We start from the raw sequence: 10,250 nt of genomic DNA on the forward strand, positions 1-10,250 counted from the left end.
CTAGCTAGGAACGGTCAAGCCCGCCGTTTTGACCGCATTTTGAAACGGGCATAAAAATTCAAAAAAAATCAAAAAATTGGGAAACCTTCGCATTGTGTCATTTTATGTGGCAAAGTTCCCAAGAAAAATAACAAACTTGTAATACGGCAATTTATTTTAAAAAAGTGTTCTCAGAAATGAGCTATCATCTCTGAAGATTCGTGGCTTTCAAGCCAAATGATCAATCTTATGGCCACATTCGTGGCATAGTTTGTTGAAATGATCTCATATTGTGCACAAGGGTGCATATTGGAATGGCAAACAATGTTGCCTAAGGAAGTTTTCACTTTCGTTGGACGAAAAAACCATTTTTCGTTTTCCGAATGCCCGAAAGGAGGTTTTTTTGTGAAGGAACTACCAAATAATTGTTGCAAAATTGGACCAAATCAATTTTCTAAAATACTAGGACATATTTAATGCACAATTGGCAAAATGGTTGGGTTTAAAAAGTTTTGATCCACCTCTCGTGAAAAAGACAAATGTCCGTCGATTCAGTTGGAAGCGGGTCAAATTTGAACTGCAGCTACCTCATAGTTTGCTATTTATTTTTTTACAAAAATCATTTCTAGGTACATAAGTATCTATTTAATCAGAGAAACACCAAAAGTTTTCCAAGATTCAACCACTAGCTAGGAACGGTCAAGCCCGCCGTTTTGATCGCATTTTGAAACGGGTATAAAAAATTCAAAAAAAATCAAAAAATTGGGAAACCTTCGCATTGTGTCATTATAAGTGGCCAAGTTGCCAAGAAAAATAACAAACTTGTAATACGACAATTATTTTAAAAAAGTGTTCTCAGAAATGAGCTATCATCTCTGAAGATTCATGGCTTTCAAGACAAATGATCAATCTTATGGCCACATTCGTGGCATAGTTTGTTGAAATGATCTCATATTGTGCACAAGGGTGCATATTGGAATGGCAAACAATGTTGCCTAAGGAAGTTTTCATTTTCTTCGGACGAAAAAACCATTTTTCATTTTCCGAGTGCCCGAAAGGAGGTTTCTTTGTGAAGGAACTACCAAATAATTGTTGCAAAATTGGACCAAATCAATTTTATAAAATACTAGGACATATTTAATGCACAATTGACAAAATGGTTGGGTGTAAAAAGTTTTGATGCACCTCTCATGAAAAAGACAAATTTCCGCCAATTCAGTTGGAAGCGGGTCAAATTTGAACTGCAGCTGCCTCATAGATTGCTATTTATTTTTTACAAAAATCATTTCTAGGTACATAAGTATCTATTTAATCAGAGAAACGCCAAAAGTTTTCCAAGATTCAACCACTAGCTAGGAACGGTCAAGCCCGCCGTTTTGATCGCATTTTAAAACGGGCATAAAAAATTCAAAAAAAAATCAAAAAATTGGGAAACCTTCGCATTGTGTCATTGTATGTAGCCAAGTTCCCAAGAAAAATAACAAACTTGTAATACGGCAATTATTTTAAAAAAGTTTTCTAAGAAATGAGCTATCATCTCTCAAGATTCATGACTTTCAAGCCAAATGATCAATCTTATGGCCACATTCGTGGCATAGTTTGTTCAAATGATCTCATATTGTGCACAAGGGTGCATATTGGAATGGCAAACAATGTTGCCTAAGGAAGTTTTCATTTTCTTTGGACGAAAAAACCATTTTTCATTTTCCGAGTGCCCGAAAGGAGGTTTTTTTGTGAAGGAACTACCAAATAATTGTTGCAAACTTGGACCAAATCAATTTTCTAAAATACTAGGACATATTTAATGCACAATTGACAAAATGGTTGGGCGTAAAAAGTTTTGATCCACCTCTCGTGAAAAAAGACAAATTTCCGCCGATTCAGCTGGAAGCGGGTCAAATTTGAACTGCAGCTACCTCATAGTTTGCTATTTATTTTTTACAAAAATCATTTCTAGGTACATAAGTATCTATTTAATCAGAGAAACACCAAAAGTTTTCCAAGATTCAACCACTAGCTAGGAACGGTCAAGCCCGCCGTTTTGATCGCATTTTGAAACGGGTATAAAAAATTCAAAAAAAATCAAAAAATTGGGAAACCTTCGCATTGTGTCATTATAAGTGGCCAAGTTGCGAATAAAAATAACAAACTTGTAATACGGCAATTATTTTAAAAAAGTGTTCTCAGAAATGAGCTATCATCTCTGAAGATTCATGGCTTTCAAGCCAAATGATCAATCTTATGGCCACATTCGTGGCATAGTTTGTTGAAATGATCTCATATTGTGCACAAGGGTGCATATTGGAATGGCAAACAATGTTGCCTAAGGAAGTTTTCATTTTCTTTGGACGAAAAAACCATTTTTCATTTTCCGAGTGCCCGAAAGGAGGTTTTTTTGTGAAGGAACTACCAAATAATTGTTGCAAAATTGGACCAAATCAATTTTCTAAAATACTAGGACATATTTAATGCACAATTGGCAAAATGGTTGGGTTTAAAAAGTTTTGATCCACCTCTCGTGAAAAAGACAAATTTCCCCCGATTCAGTTGGAAGCGGGTCAAATTTGAACTGCAGCTCCCTCATAGTTTGCTATTTATTTTTTACAAAAATCATTTCTAGGTACATAAGTATCTATTTAATCAGAGAAACACCAAAAGTTTTCCAAGATTCAACCACTGGCTAGGAACGGTCAAGCCCGCCGTTTTGATCGCATTTTCAAACGGGCATAAAAAATTCAAAAAAATTCAAAAAATTGGGAAACCTTCGCATTGTGTCATTATATGTGGCCAAGTTCCCAAGAAAAATAACAAACTTGTAATACGGTAATTATTTTTAAAAAGTGTTCTCAGAAATGAGCTATCATCTCGGAAGATTCATGGCTTTCAAGCCAAATGATCAATTTTATGGCCACATTCGTGGCATAGTTTGTTGAAATGATCTCATATTGTGCACAAGGGTGCATATTGGAATGGCAAACAATGTTGCCTAAGGAAGTTTTCATTTTCTTTGGACGAAAAAACCATTTTTCATTTTCCGAGTGCCCGAAAGGAGGTTTCTTTGTGAAGGAACTACCAAATAATTGTTGCAAAATTGGACCAAATCAATTTTATAAAATACTAGGACATATTTAATGCACAATTGACAAAATGGTTGGGTGTAAAAAGTTTTGATCCACCTCTCATGAAAAAGACAAATTTCCGCCGATTTAGTTGGAAGCGGGTCAAATTTGAACTGCAGCTGCCTCATAGTTTGCTATTTATTTTTTACAAAAATCATTTCTAGGTACATAAGTATCTATTTAATCAGAGAAACACCAAAAGTTTCCAAGATTCAACCACTAGCTAGGAACGGTCAAGCCCGCCGTTTTGACCGCATTTTGAAACGGGCATAAAAAATTCAAAAAAAATCAAAAAATTGGGAAACCTTCGCATTGTGTCATTTTATGTGGCAAAGTTCCCAAGAAAAATAACAAACTTGTAATACGGCAATTATTTTAAAAAAGTGTTCTCAGAAATGAGCTATCATCTCTGAAGATTCGTGGCTTTCAAGCCAAATGATCAATCTTATGGCCACATTCGTGGCATAGTTTGTTGAAATGATCTCATATTGTGCACAAGGGTGCATATTGGAATGGCAAACAATGTTGCCTAAGGAAGTTTTCACTTTCGTTGGACGAAAAAACCATTTTTCATTTTCCGAATGCCCGAAAGGAGGTTTTTTTGTGAAGGAACTACCAAATAATTGTTGCAAAATTGGACCAAATCAATTTTATAAAATACTAGGACATATTTAATGCACAATTGACAAAATGGTTGGGTGTAAAAAGTTTTGATCCACCTCTCGTGAAAAAGACAAATTTCCGCCGATTCAGTTGGAAGCGGGTCAAATTTGAACTGCAGCTGCCTCATAGTTTGCTATTTATTTTTTACAAAAATCATTTCTAGGTACATAAGTATCTATTTAATCAGAGAAACACCAAAAGTTTTCCAAGATTCAACCACTAGCTAGGAACGGTCAAGCCCGCTGTTTTGACCGCATTTTGAAACGGGCATAAAAAATACAAAAAAAAATCAAAAAATTGGGAAACCTTCGCATTGTGTCATTATAAGTGGCCAAGTTCCCAAGAAAAATAACAAACTTGTAATACGGCAATTATTTCTAAAAAGTGTTCTCAGAAATGAGCTATCATCTGTGAGGATTCATGGCTTTCAAGCCAAATGATCAATCTTATGGCCACATTCGTGGCATAGTTTGTTCAAATGATCTCATATTGTGCACAAGGGTGCATATTGGAATGGCAAACAATGTTGCCTAAGGAAGTTTTCATTTTCTTTGGACGAAAAAACCATTTTTCATTTTCCGAGTGCCCGAAAGGAGGTTTTTTTGTGAAGGAACTACCAAATAATTGTTGCAAAATTGGACCAAATCAATTTTATAAAATACTAGGACATATTTAATGCACAATTGAAAAAATGGTTGGGTGTAAAAAGTTTTGATCCACCTCTCGTGAAAAAGACAAATTTCGGTCGATTCAACTGGAAGCGGGTCAAATTTGAACTGCAGCTGCCCCATAGTTTGCTCTTTATTTTTTACAAAAATCATTTCTAGGTACATAAGTATCTATTTAATCAGAGAAACACCAAATTTTTTCCAAGATTCTGCGACTAGCTAGGAACGGTCAAGCCCGCCGTTTTGACCGCATTTTGAAACGGGCATAAAAAATTCAAAAAAAACCAAAAAATTGGGAAACCTTCGCATTGTGTCATTATATGTGGCCAAGTTCCCAAGAAAAATAACAAACTTGTAATACGGCAATTATTTTAAAAAAGTGTTCTCAGAAATGAGCTATCATCTCTGAAGATTCATGGCTTTCAAGCCAAATGATCAATCTTATGGCCACATTCGTGGCATAGTTTGTTGAAATGATCTCATATTGTGCACAAGGGTGCATATTGGAATGGCAAACAATGTTGCCTAAGGAAGTTTTCATTTTCTTTGGACGAAAAAACCATTTTTCATTTTCCGAGTGCCCGAAAGGAGGTTTTTTTGTGAAGGAACTACCAAATAATTGTTGCAAAATTGGACCAAATCAATTTTCTAAAATACTAGTACATATTTAATGCAAAATTGACAAAATGGTTGGGTGTAAAAAGTTTTGATCCACCTCTCGTGAAAAAGACAAATTTCCGTCGATTCAGCTGGAAGCGGGTCAAATTTGAACTGTAGCTGCCTCATAGTTTGCTATTTATTTTTTACAAAAATCATTTCTAGGTACATAAGTATCTATTTAATCAGAGAAACACCAAAAGTTTTCCAAGATTCAACCACTGGCTAGGAACAGTCAAGCCCGCCGTTTTGATCGCATTTTGAAACGGGCATAAAAAATTCAAAAAAAAACAAAAAATTGGGAAACCTTCGCATTGTGTCATTATATGTGGCCAAGTTCCCAAGAAAAATAACAAACTTGTAATACGGCAATTATTTTAAAAAAGTGTTCTCAGAAATGAGCTATCATCTCTGAAGATTCATGGCTTTCAAGCCAAATGATCAATCTTATGGCCACATTCGTGGCATAGTTTGTTGAAATGATCTCATATTGTGCACAAGGGTGCATATTGGAATGGAAAACAATGTTGCCTAAGGAAGTTTTCATTTTCTTTCGACGAAAAAACCATGTTTCATTTTCCGAGTGCCCAAAAGGAGGTTTTTTTGTGAAGGAACTACCAAATAATTGTTGCAAAATTGTACCAAATAAATTTTATAAAATACTAGGACATATTTAATGCACAATTGACAAAATGGTTGGGTGTAAAAAGTTTTGATCCACCTCTCGTGAAAAAGACAAATTTCCGCCGATTCAGTTGGAAGCGGGTCAAATTTGAACTGCAGCTGCCTCATAGTTTGCTATTTATTTTTTACAAAAATCATTTCTAGGTACATAAGTATCTATTTAATCAGAGAAACACCAAAAGTTTTCCAAGATTCAACCACTAGCTAGGAACGGTCAAGCCCGCCGTTTTGACCGCATTTTGAAACGGGCATAAAAAATTCAAAAAAAAATCAAAAAATTGGGAAACCTTCGCATTGTGTCATTATATGTGGCAAAGTTCCCAAGAAAAATAACAAACTTGTAATACGGCAATTATTTTAAAAAAGTGTTCTCAGAAATGAGCTATCATCTCTGAAGATTCATGGCTTTCAAGCCAAATGATCAATCTTATGGCCACATTCGTGGCATAGTTTGTTGAAATGATCTCATATTGTGCACAAGGGTGCATATTGGAATGGCAAGCAATGTTGCCTAAGGAAGTTTTCACTTTCGTTGGACGAAAAAACCATTTTTCATTTTCCGAATGCCCGAAAGGAGGTTTTTTTGTGAAGGAACTACCAAATAATTGTTGCAAAATTGGACCAAATCAATTTTATAAAATACTAGGACATATTTAATGCACAATTGACAAAATGGTTGGGTGTAAAAAGTTTTGATCCACCTCTCGTGAAAAAGACAAATTTCCGCCGATTCAGTTGGAAGCGGGTCAAATTTGAACTGCAGCTGCCTCATAGTTTGCTATTTATTTTTTACAAAAATCATTTCTAGGTACATAAGTATCTATTTAATCAGAGAAACACCAAAAGTTTTCCAAGATTCAACCACTAGCTAGGAACGGTCAAGCCCGCCGTTTTGATCGCATTTTGAAACGGGCATAAAAAATTCAAAAAAAATCAAAAAATTGGGAAACCTTCGCATTGTGTCATTGTATGTGGCCAAGTTCCCAAGAAAAATAACTAACTTGTAATACGGCAATTATTTTAAAAAAGTTTTCGAAGAAATGAGCTATCATCTCTGAAAATTCATGACTTTCAAGCCAAATGATCAATCTTATGGCCACATTCGTGGCATAGTTTGTTCAAATGATCTCATATTGTGCACAAGGGTGCATATTGGAATGGCAAACAATGTTTCCTAAGGAAGTTTTCATTTTCTTTGGACGAAAAAACCATTTTTCATTTTCCAAGTGCCCAAAAGGAGGTTTTTTTGTGAAGGAACTACCAAATAATTGTTGCAAAATTGGACCAAATCAATTTTATAAAATACTAGGACATATTTAATGCACAATTGACAAAATGGTTGGGTGTAAAAAGTTTTGATCCACCTCTCGTGAAAAAGACAAATTTCCGCCGATTCAGTTGGAAGCGGGTCAAATTTGAACTGCAGCTGCCTCATAGTTTGCTATTTATTTTTTACAAAAATCATTTCTAGGTACATAAGTATCTATTTAATCAGAGAAACACCAAAAGTTTTCCAAGATTCAACCACTAACTAGGAACGGTCAAGCCCGCCGTTTTGATCGCATTTTGAAACGGGCATAAAAAATTCAAAACAAATCAAAAAATTGGGAAACCTTCGCATTGTGTCATTATATGTGGCAAAGTTCCCAAGAAAAATAACAAACTTGTAATACGGCAATTATTTTAAAAAAGTGTTCTCAGAAATGAGCTATCATCTCTCAAGATTCATGGCTTTCAAGCCAAATGATCAATCTTATGGCCACATTCGTGGCATAGTTTGTTCAAATGATCTCATATTGTGCACAAGGGTGCATATTGGAATGGCAAACAATGTTGCCTAAGGAAGTTTTCATCTTCTTTGGACGAAAAAACCATTTTTCATTTTCCGAGTACCCGAAAGGAGGTTTTTTTGTGAAGGAACTACCAAATAATCATTGCAAAATTGGACCAAATCAATTTTCTAAAATACTAGGACATATTTAATGCACAATAGACAAAATGGTTGGGTGTAAAAAGTTTTAATCCACTTCTCGTGAAAAAGACAAATTTCCGCCGATTCAGTTGGAAGCGGGTCAAATTTGAACTGCAGCTGCCTCATAGTTTGCTATTTATTTTTTACAAAAATCATTTCTAGGTACATAAGTATCTATTTAATCAGAGAAACACCAAAAGTTTTCCAAGATTCAACCACTGGCTAGGAACGGTCAAGCCCGCCGTTTTGATCGCATTTTGAAACGGGCATAAAAAATTCAAAAAAATTCAAAAAATTGGGAAACCTTCGCATTGTGTCATTATATGTGGCCAAGTTCCCAAGAAAAATAACAAACTTGTAATACGACAATTATTTTAAAAAAGTGTTCTCAGAAATGAGCTATCATCTCTGAAGATTCATGGCTTTCAAGCCAAATGATCAATCTTATGGCCACATTCGTGGCGTAGTTTGTTCAAATGATCTCATATTGTGCACAAGGGTGCATATTGGAATGGCAAACAATGTTGCCTAAGGAACTTTTCATTTTCTTTGGACGAAAAAACCATTTTTCATTTTCCGAGTGCCCGAAAGGAGGTTTTTTGTGAAGGAACTACCAAATAATCGTTGCAAAATTGGACCAAATCAATTTTCTAAAATACTAGGACATATTTAATGCACAATAGACAAAATGGTTGGGTGTAAAAAGTTTTGATCCACTTTTCGTGAAAAAGACAAATTTCCGCCGATTCAGTTGGAAGCGGGTCAAATTTGAACTGCAGCTGCCTCATAGTTTGCTATTTATTTTTTACAAAAATCATTTCTAGGTACATAAGTATCTATTTAATCAGAGAAACACCAAAAGTTTTCCAAGATTCAACCACTGGCTAGGAACGGTCAAGCCCGCCGTTTTGATCGCATTTTGAAACGGGCATAAAAAATTCAAAAAAATTGGGAAACCTTCGCATTGTGTCATTATATGTGGCCAAGTTCCCAAGAAAAATAACAAACTTGTAATACGACAATTATGTTTAAAAAAGCGTTCTCAGAAATGAGCTATCATCTCTGAAGATTCATGGCTTTCAAGCCAAATGATCAATCTTATGGCCACATTCGTGGCATAGTTTGTTGAAATGATCTCATATTGTGCACAAGGGTGCATATTGGAATGGCAAACAATGTTGCCTAAGGAAGTTTTCCTTTTCTTTGGACGAAAAAACCATTTTTCATTTTCCGGGTGCCCGAAAGGAGGTTTTTTTGTGAAGGAACTACCAAATAATTGTTGCAAAATTGGACCAAATCAATTTTCTAAAATACTAGGACATATTTAATGCACAATTGACAAAATGGTTGGGTGTAAAAAGTTTTGATCCACCTCTCGTGAAAAAGACAAATTTCCGCCGATTAAGTTGGAAGCGGGTCAAATTTGAACTGCAGCTGCCTCATAGTTTGCTATTTATTTTTTACAAAAATCATTTCTAGGTACATAAGTATCTATTTAATCAGAGAAACACCAAAAGTTTTCCAAGATTCAACCACTAGCTAGGAACGGTCAAGCCCGCCGTTTTGACCGCATTTTGAAACGGGCATAAAAAATACAAAAAAAATCAAAAAATTGGGAAACCTTCGCATTGTGTCATTATAAGTGGCCAAGTTCCCAAGAAAAATAACAAACTTGTAATACGGCAATTATTTTTAAAAAGTGTTCTCAGAAATGCGCTATCATTTGTGAGGATTCATGGCTTTCAAGCCAAATGATCAATCTTATGGCCACATTCGTGGCATAGTTTGTTCAAATGATCTCATATTGTGCACAAGGGTGCATATTGGAATGGCAAACAATGTTGCCTAAGGAAGTTTTCATTTTCTTTGGACGAAAAAACCATTTTTCATTTTCCGAGTGCCCGAAAGGAGGTTTTTTTGTGAAGGAACTACCAAATAATTGTTGCAAAATTGGACCAAATCAATTTTCTAAAATACTAGGACATATTTAATGCACAATTGAAAAAATGGTTGGTTGTAAAAAGTTTTGATCCACCTCTCGTGAAAAAGACAAATTTCTGTCGATTCAGTTGGAAGCGGGTCAAATTTGAACTGCAGCTGCCCCATAGTTTGCTCTTTATTTTTTACAAACATCATTTCTAGGTACATAAGTATCTATTTAATCAGAGAAACACCAAAATTTTTCCAAGATTCTGCGACTAGCTAGGAACGGTCAAGCCCGCCGTTTTGACCGCATTTTGAAACGGGCATAAAAAATTCAAAAAAAACCAAAAAATTGGGAAACCTTCGCATTGTGTCATTATATGTGGCCAAGTTCCCACAAAAAATAACAAACTTGTAATACGGCAATTATTTTAAAAAAGTGTTCTCAGAAATGAGCTATCATCTCTGAAGATTCATGGCTTTCAAGCCAAATGATCAATCTTATGGCCACATTCGTGGCATAGTTTGTTGAAATGATCTCATATTGTGCACAAGGGTGCATATTGGAATGGCAAACAATGTTGC

This window comes from Triticum dicoccoides, chromosome 1A (assembly GCF_002162155.2).
Source record: "Triticum dicoccoides isolate Atlit2015 ecotype Zavitan chromosome 1A, WEW_v2.0, whole genome shotgun sequence".
NCBI lineage: Eukaryota > Viridiplantae > Streptophyta > Magnoliopsida > Poales > Poaceae > Triticum > Triticum dicoccoides.